Source organism: Uranotaenia lowii, chromosome 2 (genome assembly GCF_029784155.1).
Source record: "Uranotaenia lowii strain MFRU-FL chromosome 2, ASM2978415v1, whole genome shotgun sequence".
Classification (NCBI taxonomy): Eukaryota; Metazoa; Arthropoda; class Insecta; order Diptera; family Culicidae; genus Uranotaenia; species Uranotaenia lowii.
The window spans coordinates 376,328,644-376,341,395 of record NC_073692.1 but is presented as its reverse complement, the minus strand read 5'-3'; the positions used below and the strand labels follow the sequence as shown (position 1 = coordinate 376,341,395).

Sequence of the window (12,752 nt, the reverse complement as noted above, 5' to 3'; positions counted from 1 at the left end):
CAATCTGGCAACCTTAATTTAATACAATTGCGCTGCGCTTTACCAAAATATGATGTGTCAAATGTGTCAATTTACTTCAAATTCACAATCCACTTTTCAAAGTTTTCTACTGTGACTGGCACAATTTTGGCGGTTGATTGGTTGAAAAGTACGGGATTTAAATCTAAAAAAAAAAAAAATCAAAAAAAAAATATATTCTTATGCACATTGTATAGTTTCTTATTTCAGCACTCTTGAGCACTAAATGAATTGTTTTTTAGCATTCCGCAGCTGATCTAAAGCTTAGTTCTTCTAGAAATGGGAGGGAATAAAGGTAATCTTATGATAATTCATGAAAAAAATTGAAATATTTTTTTTATCGATTTTTGTAAGAAATATTTCTACTTTATTTCAGGGATATCTTATCGGCGGGCGAACACTTTTTTAGTCGTGATATTGATCTGTTTTTCAAGCTTTTACTTGGTCCGGTTTGTATTTTAGGTGCCTGCATTCTCTACCTTCAATTTCTGCTATTTTTCGTTCCGATACTTTTCTTTCAAAATAAACTGATGGCAATTTAGTGGATACAGCGAAATAACAAAACTTGATTATTTTTGAACCCCTTTAAAGCGTTTTAAATGGAATTTCTGCAGGAAAAATCTGACAATATCGAAGTAAAACCATCATGAAATTAAACTTTAAGTATAATCGGTTTGTATGGATCGCAGGTTGCGAAGAGTACATACAAGATTATCTACTCTTTTGAAGCTTTTAAAACAGCGAAAACTAAAGTTTTTGTTTTGAAAATTGTTGTTTTTTTTCCACAAGAGCCGAATCTTGGCAATTCATGATATTTTTATATTAAACTTATATTTAAATTGTGCTTTAATATGTATGTTGCTTCCAAACGCTGAAATTAGTTGAAATGGGGTTTTTCATTAGTTTTGTCGTCCATCAGAAATTATCTGTCTTATATTCTCGATTCCTGCTATACAGCTTACGAGCTCTGGAACTAGAAAAAATTGTTATTTGAGGTTAGGTTTGAATGACTCATAACTCATTTTCGCTTATTGAAAATCAAAAATGCTGGTAAAAGACTCGACTTCCCTGATGATCTTTAACCGTAGTTGCCTATCATGTGCTTCACTTCAATGCTTGATTTGAACTTTGTGGATATTTTTTACAGTGTTGGCATACTTTTTCATCACTCACACACAGTAATTCTCTGATTAATCAACGGTTTTGTCAGCTATCAGTTTAATAAAGGAAATTGTGCAATTTTTTTTCTTTTACTCTAATATCGTAAGTATCTCAAAAACTCGTAAATTTTAATTTTGGAAAAAATTAGCCGAGTAGTACTTTCTACAGGCAGCAAAATGCTGTTAAAATTTTAAATGTCCTATTCCTAGTAAATGAGCTGTAAGCAAAAGAAAGTGTCTCATTTCTGACAGAACTAAGCTTTACACTCTTTTTTCCGAAGCATGTTTTTCCGATTTTTTTTTCTCAAATGTTGAATTATAAAAAATCAAATAGTTTTAACTGAATATTGTCTGAGAAATATATTTGAGTTACGTTAAGATATTTCCAAAACTATTAGTTTTATGAAAATCGTTAGAAAAACAAGAGAGATGCCTATAGCGATTTTAAACGAGATGTGTCAAATTTACACTCAAGGTCTAAATAGGGAATTTTGTCTAGTCTTTCAGGATGCTTCCATAAAAAAGAAATGATACCAAATCAAAGATTTCATGAATTCATCGAAGGTCCCAGCAGATTCTGGCTGCCCTTGAATAAACATTTAAGCATCCAAACTTCCAATAGTGTCATATTAACACGGATGAGGGTTAAATGAAACTTGATTTTACCATCGAGCAAAAATACGATACTAAATTATGCTATCATTTTTACATTGATAGCTCATTTTGATAACTGATTGCTTTCGATTCAGGCATCAAAGTCTGCTCGGAGAATAAGATTTTGATTCTGATCTAAAATCTCATTTGAATCTGGTTATGATCTTTTTCCAAATCAGATCTAGTTGCATTGTTGCAAAACCTGATCTAGAAAGTGATTTCGCTCAAGACCTCGATCCAAATTTAGATCATTTTCCTAGAGATTGAACTGTTCCCGCTCCAATGATGTCTTCAACCCTCTTATGTTGTTTGTCTTTCCGAGCAACTTATTACTGATAAAGTCATATGAGAGCTTTTCTTGCTAATACTCTGTAACTTTTTTTCATTAGTCTGTAATATCTATATCTATCTATATACACTGCCGGCCAAAAGTTTGGGATCACCCACTAAAAAACATGCAAATTTTGATCGTTCATATCACAGCCGTCTGAGGACATATTGAAAATCTTCTGATCTCATTTGAAAGATAATGAGCAATAGCTATCTCGGAGGTATTTTTTCCAAATATAATGTTTTAGTTTTGAACTTAAAACTTAACCTAAAGTTATACTATTTTCAAAAAATCGCACTCAATATTCAAAGCCGATCATCTCGGGATAGGGTGGACCAAATCTCAAAATTTGAGTGGCATTAGAATTCCTGTTCTTTACTTCTCAAAACACAATCAAAAAATTTTGTGAAAAAATTCAAAAACGTATTTTTAATTAATAAAATAGACACTTGAGTTATCGTCCAAAAGTTTGGGATCACCTCTTTGTATGATGGGTTTGGGATCATTTTTATAAAAACATGCAAATTTGTTTTATTCATATCTTTCTCATCTAACATCTTATTTCAGATCTGAAGGGTTCATTTGGAAGCTAAGGAATTGTTGTTTTTCATTAAATTCATTCAAAAATTATATTTTGAAGTGATAACCATAAAAAAATCACCTTTAATTAATTGTTTTTTTGAAAGTTCCCAGATTTTTTTTATAGTTCTCACCTTAAAATATAATTTTTGAATGAATTTATTAAAAAACAACAATTCCTTAGCTTCCAAATGAACCCTTCAGCTCTGCAATACGTTGTTAGATGAGAAAGATATGAATAAAATAAATTTGCATGTTTTTATAAGAATGATTCCAAACTCACCATACAAAGAGGTGATCCCAAACTTTTGGACGATAACTCAAGTGTCTATTTTATTAATTAAAAATACATTCTTGAATTTTTTCTCAAATTTTTTTGATTGTGTTTTGAGAAGTAAAGAACAGGAATTCTAATGCCACTCAAATTTTGAAATTTGGTCCACCCTATCCCGAGATGATCGGCTTTGAATATTGAGTGCGACTTTTTGAAAATGTTATAACTTTAGGTTTAGTTTTAAGTTCAAAACTAAAACATTATATTTGGAGAAAATACCTCCGAGATAGCTATTGCTCATTATCTTTCAAATGAGATCAGAAGATTTTCAATATGTCCTAAGACGGCTGAGATATGAACGATGAAAATTTGCATGTTTTTTAGTGGGTGATCCCAAACTTTTGGCCGGCAGTGTATGTATATAAAAATGAATTTCTGTCTGTCTGTCTGTCTGTCTGTTCCCTATAGACTCGAAAACTACTGAACCGATTTGCGTGAAACTTGGCGTATAAGGGTATTGGAGGCCGGGGAAGGTTCCTATAATAGTTTGGGACCCCTCGCTATTCCTGGAAGGGGGGAGGGGGTCTTTCATTTGAAAGTAATAAGTCTTCATAACTCGAGAACCCATCAAGCAAATCAAACCAAACTTGGCATGGGAGGGAAGTTGGGTACGAGGAATGTTTCTAGAAATATTTGGTACCCCTCCCTCCTTCGAGTGGGGAGACAGAAAGGGGGGAGGGGGCTTACCTTACAATTTTGTACAGAACTGGAGAACTAATCAAGCTAATGGAACCAAATTTGGCATGGGAGGGTAGTGGAATACGAGAAATGGTTCTATGATTATTTCAGACCCCTCCCTCCTTCCAGTGGAGATACAGGGAGAAGGTAGGGGGGCTTCCAGAACTTTTTTATTGCATAACTTGAAAACTATTCGAGCAAATAAAACCAAATTTGGCTAGGAAGGGTGTTAGGGTACGACAAATATTTCTATGAATATTTGGTACCCCTCCCTCTTTCCAGTGAGGAAATAGAAAGTGGGGAGGAAGCTCCTTTACAATTTTCAGCATAACTGGAAAACTAATCAAGCAAGTGATGTGGGAAGGTATTTGGTTACGAGAAATGTGTCTATGGTAGTTTGAGAACCCTTCGTTCTTAAAGTCGGAAAATCTTAAGAGTGGAGAGTGCTCCCATACAATTTGTTTTATCACACGGGAACTTACCCAGCAAATGGAACGAAATTTGGCTTGCGAGGCAATTTGAGCACAAAGAATGTTTCTGTGAATCTTTGGTACTGCTACCTCCTTCCAGTGGGGTGATTGGAAGGAGAGGGGGGAGGGGTCCTTTATATTTTTTTCGCATAACTCGAGAACTCATCGAGCGAATGGAAACAACTTTGGCATGGAAAAGCATTTGGATACGTAAAATGGTTATTTCCTTTTTTGAGACTTTGTCATTAGAAGAAATTTCTCCTCGCATGAGACTCTGACAAAAGAATTTATCGACTCACCTGAGGCTTCACCTTACCATGCGGTTACGAGTCGACCAGGTTCGCGTTCAGAATTTTTGACGATTTTCCACCCGTTTGCATCCAGGCCCAGGTACAGGAATCAAAGTTTTCCAAAATAAAAAGATGAGTATTTAGTATTGAAAAAATAGTCATTCATTTAAAATTTTTATTTAAACCTAACCTAACTACTTAAAACTAATTCTAAAACTTTAAATTAAAAAAAAATGTTAAAACTTAATACTAGATGTGTGTGTGTATAAGTGTATTTATGTCTTAAACTAAAGTGTATCCCTCGACGACAGCCATCATATAAAGCATGCACGCATGCAATCCAAGCCGGAATCCATTTTGTTCGGATTGGCTTTTGGCGTCATCAAAATAGCCACTCTGGATACTTGTTTAAAGAATAAAACAAGTTCCGGAAAGAAATAGGTCTGCAGGGAAGACCAAGAAGCAAATTAGAAAATTTATCCATTTTCATGAGATTTAGTATCTTACCGATCTCATATCCACATAATGGAACCTAGCCCATCATTGTGGGGTCCATCATCCAGGAAGTGAAAACCATGCAGAAAATATCTTATTCGTTCGGCGAAACCAGTTTTCACTTAGACGGCCCTGTACGTAAAATGTGGACTTTGTATGTATCGGATATATGACAATCATTTCTAGATTTTTTTTTTACCTTTGTGATCACAATTACACCAAATCGCAGAAATTATCAACGCTCAGCCTTGTAGCTGCGTTATCGGTCAGGCACTTATAAGTTATTGGTCACCGGTAGTAATTTTCAAATCACTTACTACAAGCCGGATTAAAAACGGTTTCAATGTCACAAAAAACGGTTAGACACTCTTATGCTTGATAACCACACGCCTGCTTTACGGTTAACCGACAACTGGTACTGATGTCTACTTTGCAGCGTGGTTGAACACTCGATCGGTAGTTGATTTCATTTAGTTCGATTGGAGTTCTGGGAGACTCCGACACCTTGAGTATACTACTCAGTTGAGTATCCTCTACTGAGTAGTGATGAGAGACGTTTGTGGTGTTAAACAAGTATACTGTCTACTCATACCATGTAATGAGGGTGATGATGATTGTCAGCTATTGCGGGGCTTAGTGGATTTTATATTGCCGATGATTAATTTGATAAGTAATGAGATCCTATTGTGTTCGAGTGGCTATTTGATTACACGTTCAATTGTATTGTGATGTGTCATGGATTGTTAGTGTAATGAAATGAGTGTAAGAACAAGATTTTTCCCAACTTTCATGCCCTTCCCTGGGTGGAGGGACAATACCATGTCCAAGGCATCGAATTTATTACCGCAGACGATCGTTACCACTGGATGGGTTACAACTTCTTTCTCCTTCAATTGGGGATACAGTTACGGAAGACGGGAGTACACATACGATTGTTTAGCATTAATCAAGAACTTATCTAACAAATGGAACCAAATATTGGCTTGGGAACAATCATACAATCGAGCAAATGAAACAGAACAGCATAGCATAGTATAGGAGTGTATTTAAATACACGGAATGTTTGATCTTGCGCCCCGCCAGAATATAGGTTGGAAGAGGGGCTCCGATACAAATTTTATAGCATAACTTGCCACTAATAAAGCAAACGAAACTAAATTTGGCATGAGAAGGTATTCGAGCACAAGAAATGTTTTTCCGGTGGTTTAACACCCCTCCCTCCATTCAGTGGAACGATAAAAAGTGGGAAGAGGGTCACTCATACATTTTTTAAAAAATATTTCGATAACTAATCGAGAAAATGGATCCAAATTTGCATGGGAGCATATTGTGTACGGGCAATGTTACTTCGATGGTTTTAGGTCCCCTCATCTTATATATAAAGTGGAAAGAGGGTCATCCATTGTTTGAATATCTCGAGATCTTATAGCGAAGGGAGCCATATATGACATGGGATCGTATTTGTATACAAGAAATGTTTTTCTGATGTAACGAGAACAAATGGGTGAAAAAAATGTCCCTTGCCGTTATTTTGATTCAAAAAATGTTCTATGAAAGTTTGAGACCCACTCCATATTAAAAAAGGACAGCGAAGATCTATATATAAACAAAATATTTTGGCATTAGTTATAAACTTATGAAGCAAAGGGATCCAGAATCATAAAAAGGATTAAAACACGGATTTAAAAAAAAAATGATTTAGTCTTTAAAATAAAAAAGTTGCAATTTTATTTCAATGAAACATTTCAATAATTTTAAATTGAATTAAAAATTTTGTGCAAAAAGATAACAAGTTGTATAGCTAGGAACCACAAATTTCAATAAATTTTGGAAGGTGTAGCAAAACACACCGGGTCAGCTAGTCTATATATATATAAAAATGAATTTCTGTCTGTCTGTCTGTCTGTCTGTCTGTCTGTCTGTCTGTCTGTCTGTCTGTTCCCTATAGACTCGGAAACTACTGAACCGATTTGCGTGAAACTTGGTAGGTGGGGGCATTGGAGGCAGGGGAAGGTTGCTATTATGGTTCGAGACCCCTCCCTTTCTCATGAAAGGGGGGAGGGGCCTCCCAAGCAAAAGTCAATTTTTCGCATAAATCGAGAACGCATCAAGCAAATGGTATCAAATTTAGCATGGGGTGGTATTTGGGAACAAGGAATATTCTTATGAATATTAGGTACCCCTCCCTCCTCTCAATGGGGTGATAGGAAGGGGGGAGGGGGCTACCTTACAATTTATCATACAACTCGAAAACTAATCAAGATATTGGAACCAAATTTTGCATGGGAAGGTATTTGGATACGAAAAATAATTCAATGGTTATTTGAGACCCCTCCCTCTTTCCAGTAGAAAGGGGTGGGGGGGGGGGCTCTTTCATATTTTTTTACATAACTCAAAAAATAATAAAGCTAATGGAACCAAATTTAGCATGCAAGGATATTTGGATACGAAAAATATTTCTATGATTATTTGAGACCCCTCCCTCTTTCCAGTAGGGAGATATTAAGGGGGGAGGGGCCTCTTTTATAATTTTTTACATATCTCAAAAACTAATTAAGCTAATGGAACCAAATTTGGTATGGGCGGGTATTTGGGAACGTGACATGTTCTAATGATTGTCTGAGGCCCCTTCCTTCTTCCAGCGGGGAGTAAGGAAAGAGGAAGGGGAGTTTCAAACAATTTTTACTGCATAACTCGAGAACTACAACCGCAAATGGAACCAAATTTGACGTGGAACGATATTTGGGTACGAGAAATGCTTCTATGAATATTTGGTATCCCTCACTCCTTCAAAGAGTGGGATGGAAAGGTGGGGGAGAGGTCTCCCTTACAATTTTCAGTATAACTGGAGAGCGGATCGAGCAAATGGTACCATTTTTGGCATGTGAGTGTATTTGGATACGAGAAATAATCCTATAATAAATTTAAGCCCCATTTATTTTCAGCGGGAAAATATAAAGGGAGAAAGGGGGGCTTTCATACCATTTTTTTTGCATAACTCGAGAATTAATTGATTAAATGAAACCGAATTTGTCATCATAAAGTATTTGAGTACGAAAAATACTTTTATGAATATTAAGTTCTCGCCCCTTCATGGAAGGGGTATGGTACTTCCTTTAAAGTTTATGCATAACTCAAGAATTTACTACGCAAACAAAACCAAATGTGGCATGGGATGGTATTTCAATGCGAGAATTTTTTCTATGTGAAACAATTCTTTTTTAGCAGTAGGATGATAGAATTGGGATAGGAAAGAATAGGAAGGGAAGAGGAAAGCTTACATTTCACTTTTTTTTTTACAAAATCCGAGAAATGGACAAAACTTAACATGAAAAGTCATTTTGGTATGATTCTATGATTATCTGACTCACCATCCTCCTTTCAGTGAGTAGAAGGAGGGAGGTGAGCCCAATACAATTTTGTTAGCATAAGTTCTCAATTCATGCTAACGAAGCCAACAAATGGAAACAAATATGGCATGGAAAGGTACTTGGTTACGAGATATGTTTCTACGAATGTTATAGACCCTTACGCTTTACAGAGTAGAGCGGGGAAGAAAGGAGGGGGCTCCATATAAATTATGTTGTAAAGCTTAAAAACTTATTAACCAATGGAGCTATATTTGATATAAGAGAATTTTTGTGCACGAAAAAATGGGCAGATATTATTAAAGATCACGATCTCCATTCAGCAGGGGGTGAAGGGAAGGACAGGAGGGGCTCTCTTATCAGTTTTTAGTATAAATCCAGAGAATATCAAGCCAATACAACCATATTTTATAAGTTAGATTGTTTGTGTACGATTAATTTGAGACCCTCCTTTTTCAGGGCGAAGCTTGAAGAAAAAGATTGAAATTATCAGATCTTTAACACAAATTTATAGCTCAAAATTCAAATAATTTGTTTAAGTCATCTTTGTGTTGCAATTCGAAACTCCAGCTGCAGCTCACATTTTATAGCCGTTGCTTATGAATTATGTATAAATTTGATTTAAAATAATGCCAACAAAACAATGAAAATATGAATAATTTCTGAAAATATCGTTTGATTTTGAAAGGTGTAGCAAAGCACACCGGGTCAGCTAGTCTATATATATAAAAATGAATTTCTGTCTGTCTGTCTGTCTGTCTGTTCCCTATAGACTCGGAAACTACTGAACCGATTTGCGTAAAACTTGGCTGGTGGGGGTATTGGAGGCCGGGGAAGGTTCCTATTATGGTTTTAGACCCCTCCCTCTCTTAATAAGGGAGGGAGGGGCCTCTCAAACAAAAGACAATTTTTTGCATGACTCGAGCACCCATCAAGCAAATGGTATCAAAATTGGCATGGGAGTGTATTTGGGTACGAAGAATTTTCCTATGAATATTAGGTACCCCTCCCTCCTCTCAGTGGGTTGATAGGAAGGGGGGAGGGGGCTTCCTTACAATTTTTCATATAACTCGAAAACTAATCAAGATATTGGAACCAAATTTGGCACGGGATGGTATTGGGATACGAAAAATATTTCAATGATTATTTGAGACCCATCCCCCTTTTTGTAGAAAGGGGGAGGGGCCTCTTTCATATTTTTTTACATAACTCAAAAACTAATAAAGCAAATGGAACCAAATTTGGTATGGGAGGGTATTTGGATACGAAAAATGTTTTTATGATTATTTGAGACCCATCCCTCTTTTCAGTAGGGAGATATTAAGGGGGGAGGGGCCTCTTTTATAATTTTTTACACTACTCAAAAACTAACAAAGCAAATGGAACCAAATTTGGCATGAACGGGTATTTGGGAACGTGACATGTTCTAATGATTGTTTGAGAACCCTTTCTCCTTCCAGTGGGGAGAAAGGAAAGAGGGAGGGGAGTTTCATACAATTTCTACATCATAACACAAAAACTACAACAGCAAATGGAACCAAATTTGGCATGGAACGATATTTGGGTACGAGAAATGCTTCTATGAATATTTGGTATCCCTCACTCCTTCAAAGAGGTGGATGAAAAGGGGAGGAAAGGTCTCCCTTACAATTTTCAGTATAACTGGAGAGTTGATCGAGCAAATTGAACCATATTTGGCATATGAGGGTATTTGGATTCGAGAAATGTTTCTATCAAAAATTGATGCCCCACCTTTTTTTCAGCGAAAAAGATATTAAAAGGGAAAGGGGAGCTTCCATATAATTTTTTTGCATAACTCGAGAATTTATCGAGCAAATGAAACCAAATTTGGCATCAAAAAGTATTTGAGTACGAAAAATACTTTTTCTATGTGAAACAATTCCTTTCTGGCAGTAAGAGAATAGAATTGGGAATACAGCAAGGAAAGAGGAAAGCTTATATTAAACTTTTTTTTACAAAATCCGAGGAATTGACCAAACTTAACATGGAAAATCATTTTGATATGATTTTATGATTATCTGACACACCATCCTCCTTTCAGTGAGTAGGTACATAGGACGAGGGTGGTGAGCCCAATACAATTTTGTTAGCATAAGTTTTTAATTAATGCTAACGAAGCCATCAAATGGAAAAAAATGGCATGGAAAGGTACTTGGTTACGAGATATTTTTCTACGATTGTATAGACCCTCACGCTTTACAGTGTAGAGAGGGAAAGAAAGGATTTAAGTCATATTTGTGTTTCAATTCGAAACTCCAGCTGCAGCTCTCATTGTATAACTGTTGCTTTTGAATTATGTAATAATTTGGTTTAAAATAATACTAACAAAACAATAAAAATTTGAATTATTTCTGAAAATATCATTTATTGTTGAAGGGTGTAGCAAAGCACACCGGGTCAGCTAGTGTCTATATATAATTGACAAAGATGCTGATATAATTTTTTATTTTATGAAATTAATTTGCGGCTTTATCGGTGAGGGTTAAAGAGTTGAAATGAAAGACGGATGAATATCAGAAGAAAATTCTAAGGTGGTGAAAAGAGCGAAGAGCATTTGAAATAGTAACTTGACCACATACTAAATTCTTTGTCCCACACCAATTAACTGTATTGAAGAAGTAGTACCTGTTGTGTCACCACGAGAGAAAGCCAAGTTTTCGCGTTTTTAACTTCTAGTATAATTCTCAACCTCGTTGTCGTTAAAGTAAAAAAATCAGGATGAATAATAAAGAATAGCAAAAGTATATCTAACTGACATATCTCGTTGGGGCATCCAGTGATGACGATCTTTGATGATGTAACAAAACAGTACCCAATAGACAAATGATTACCCAATAGAGAAGGCACTACGTTTTTCGATACAGTTAATTATGGATGGTTCGACCGCCATGTGAATGCACATGTGTCGAACACATGCACATGTGCATTCACATGGCGGTCGAACCATCCATAATTAACTGTATCGAAAAACGTAGTGCCTTCTCTATTGGGTACTACTTCTTCAATACAGTTAATTGGTGTGGGACAAAAAATTTAGTATGTGGTCAAGTTTCTATTTCAAATGCTCTTTGCTCTTTTCGCCACCTTAGAATTTTCTTCTGATATTCTATCCGTCTTTCATTTCAACTCTTTAACCTTCACCGATAAAGCCGCAATTAATTTCATAAAACAAACTCACGGTGATTTCTCTTCTTAAAGCAATAATGTTTTATGTATTCAAACTAGAACTGTCTTAGGAATGCAAAAATCCGATTTAATTCATAAAAAGACTTTTTATATATGTAATTACAAGTTGGTAATGCACCCGAAGCAACTTCAAATCCCTCAACAAGATCGCTAAGACTCTCAGACCATGATTTGATTATCAACTACTAAGGACCAAACAGGGGGACTCCTCGATGGATGATGTTTATTATTATTTTCCGCTGTAGTATCACTTAGTGATTACCGTTGTGCGGCAGAAAATTGCATACAACAAAACAGTCATCAGACCCCTTTAAGCTGTCCTTAGTGGAAAACTTTCACTTCGCTTCCTTTAGGATGAACTTGTGTATAAAGTTCGCGCGGGTGAGAAGGAGTACTTTCGTCAATGCTTTCGACGATACTTGTTGGAAAGTTTCTCGTTTCCGACAACAACGTGCCCCATCAACAACAAAGATGCAAAACCGTCTTCTTCTGTGGTTTAAGCGAGGTATTACTGCTTTCTTTAGGAGTATATATCATGTTTCAACTAAAGGTAGCAACCTTCTTAAACTATCATCAACGGGAAAACAGACACGTGACTAAGAATCACTAGGAATGGTTCGAGGAGGATGAGAGTCAACTGCAGACATTAATTATGGACATTTTCCAATCAGAGGAATTCGACGCACTTCTTCGGTTGTCGTCATGCGTTCATTATGCAATGTCACGACCGAGCCCCCGACGATGTCTGAAGAATTCCCTGTTAACAAGATTAAGGTGCCAGTTCATCGGTCGAAAACGAGAATATCTAAATTTTAAGATAAAATCTCCCAAACCGTTGTTTACTTTAATTAAATTTGCAGCATAAACTTTGTGGCAAGCTTATTACGGCCGCAAATGTTAAAGTCACCTTAACCTCTTCGTTTGTTCTTCCTTTTACTTTTGAAGAGGCATTCCAGCCAGGCTCGGAATATTACGATGTTTACACACAAAAACCGCTCTTACTCTCAAGCACTCCACCGTCCAAAGTGTGTGGCCTCTTCAACCCGGGCAGCAAAATTATCCCATATGGTAAAGAGTGCACAACGAGAGAGTACTTCCGTCCGCCATCATGCGTTGTTTGTATGTGTGCCTGTGTATGTGTGTGGCTGTGTGCCTGAGTTTATGTCAG

General features: G+C 36.2%; 1 protein-coding gene and 1 long non-coding RNA gene across 2 annotated transcripts in view; one reads left to right on the top strand and one right to left on the bottom strand.

The window, feature by feature from the left end:
• The window catches only part of LOC129740893 (neuropeptide Y receptor type 2), a 513,355-nt gene that overhangs the window by 94,887 nt on the left and 405,716 nt on the right, over positions 1 to 12,752 (top strand). The window lies entirely within an intron of this gene.
• On the bottom strand, positions 4,873 to 5,360 carry LOC129740894 (uncharacterized). Its single transcript, XR_008736379.1, has 3 exons — positions 5,209 to 5,360; positions 5,022 to 5,141; positions 4,873 to 4,957 (listed from the first exon to the last, which is right to left on the bottom strand). It is a non-coding gene; the product is annotated as an uncharacterized LOC129740894 (long non-coding RNA).